We start from the raw sequence: 2,697 nt of genomic DNA, 5'->3' as shown, positions 1-2,697 counted from the left end.
CGGTTATTTATCACTATTTCCTAAGCATTAGCACTACAGCACTTTAGCACCTTACTAAGATGGCCGATTTCTGGAGCCATTTACTTATTCCTCCCTTACCAAGATGGCCACCGCCATATTCTATTATATCACCTGCACCAAAATGGCCAACAATCAGGTTGATCCATTGAAACTCCTTTACTAAGATGGCCACCGCTATCAGATAAGCTTATATATTTTTTTCTTTATGTGAGTGTGCATTTTATATGTTAACTCTGATTAAATGCTGTTACTTTTGAAATACTACACCATATAGTGTATTATCTTCTTTTTCTTATCCACTGAGTGGAAGAAAGACATGGTGTTTACAGTATGCTGATGTTATATGACTGGAGTACAGACTTGCAGTTGCTGAGAATGCTGACCACATATTATTGAAAGAAAAGTGGTGATTAAGCTGTGTTCCAGTCTCTGGATTAATTATACAGATAAGCGATATAATTCCTTGGGTGTGTAACACTATGGTGATGGGCTATCACTAACACACTTCTCCTACTAATCCGATGCTTTTAATATTCTGTCATTTTATATATGCAACACTGGACATATACCCGTGGTCCTAGAGGACCATCCAGCAAGCGTGGAACATTGAACTGTCGTTTTATTACTACTTCCCCACTGAACTTGGGTTAATTTCCCTAGTAACACACCATATAATTCTGGACTTACCTACCAATTACAAGGAAGGCTGCCTCCATATGTGGAAGAGGTGTTTTTGTGGACTATCTATTTATTTACTTCATACATTACTGTTGTGAGCGCCAGTGTTTATTACGTATTTTGTTATATATATATATATATATATATATATATATATATATATATATATTGTATATTACCCTAGGGGGGGTTGAGATAGACGGCTGGTTACTATTGGTCCGTGGAGTAACACCCCAATGTGAGAGCTATTTTTCGCCTGGTTCAGTGTGCAGTTTCTGGGGGCACAAGACTGGCCCATCTTCTACCAGCCAGCTGGGCTACGCCTTATAACAGAAAACGACGACCTGCCCCCTATGAGCATGGATGATCCTAGCCATTCTCCTGCTAATTAAAATAATTACATTCTTATTTCTTACACATGTAAGAAATGCAACAACCAATATTAGCACTTCATCAAGTACTAGATTGATTTTCATGAATCAGCCAATTAATTCACACAACTAATTCACACAACTAATTAAATAATAACAAAAAAATGCAATGACTCATCAAACTTTTGTTTTAATTTTATTGTTCTCAATCAAATCAATCCAGGAAATCTGATTACCATTTTGGTGCTATAGGTGCGTTGCACCTTTGTACTTTTTTTTACAGCAAGTAAACGAGTTTTTAAAACCTATTCACAAGTGTTTGCTGAACAAGGAATTATGCTTCATTATAAAAATAGCCTTGCATCTAAATATGGCCACACATTTGTCAATCCTGTCCCTCAGCCTGAGCACTAAGAAACAGTATAACTGCCTGATTGTGTGGGTGGATAAATTGGATGAGGTCCAACTGTCCAGCGCTCAGTTCACGTGGCTGGATTACTTAAGGACCACATGGGAGGGAGCCCATTAATTTGGCTATTAGAGGACACACAGGTAGTCATTTGCTGACAACATTTTCCAACATGCATGAAAGTAATCCAATTGACTTCAATTGGATCACTATCATATATATTTCAGGCAATTTCAATTTTAGAATGGTGTCACTTTGCGGAGGTATAATATTCCGTTGATACAAACTGCGAGTTCCGCTTTTGTGCTGACATTCTACACTGTATATTCCACATTGCGCCAGACTTTAGTGTCTATAAATAATGCTAGGAAAAAGATGGTGTCAACCAATTCTGCCCTGTGGTACAGTAATGAAGGGAATATTGGGTAGAACAGAGATGATGGGGAGAATTCAGAACACTTTGGGGGAGATTCAATTCTGTTTATGTTCGTGGAGACACCTCGCGCCATTGTTATGGCTGGAATCTCCACTTATTTTTTCTCGCACCTCATAAAGCTGCGAGGAAAAAATAATGGAGATTCCTACCGTAACTGCTGGCAATGTGCGCAGCCGGACATCACAGTGATGTCCATGCTCTACATCGCTGGCATTTGAATCTCCCCCTTAAGGTCAGAGAAAATGCACAACTCCGCAGCCAAATTCAGAATGCGCATACTCCACAAAGCAGTTTCGAAACTTTCACTAATCCCTGCACTTCAATCACTCATCACTACTATTGGGCATAGCACTTATTTAGGGTAACATACTCTGCGATATTGCCCAATGTCACCAGCAATATCACTGTGTGTGTGTGTGTGTGTGTGTGTGGGGTCAGTTCATGGCACATCGCATGTAATCATTTCTATAAAAATTACTTTTTTGTTAATGGCGTACAATTTGTTGACTAGCGGAGAAGTGCTATCATAAATTAAATCATTTATAATTCTGCAACAAAGTGAGACATGACCAATATGGATTTTAATCTTTAATACCCCCAATGTGTTTTTATTCTTTGATTTATTTTTTTTGAAATAAAACTTTCTGTAAAAAAATATATTTTAAAATATTTTTAATTATTTTCCAAAACATCAATTTAAGAAACATTGGTTTTTTTTTTCAGTGCATAATTCACAGTTTGATTAGTGGTTTATAATTGAACATTTTTCCAAACTGATTTGG

This window comes from Mixophyes fleayi, chromosome 9 (assembly GCF_038048845.1).
Source record: "Mixophyes fleayi isolate aMixFle1 chromosome 9, aMixFle1.hap1, whole genome shotgun sequence".
In the NCBI taxonomy this organism is placed as follows: domain Eukaryota; kingdom Metazoa; phylum Chordata; class Amphibia; order Anura; family Limnodynastidae; genus Mixophyes; species Mixophyes fleayi.
Note: the sequence above shows the minus strand (reverse complement) of the source record.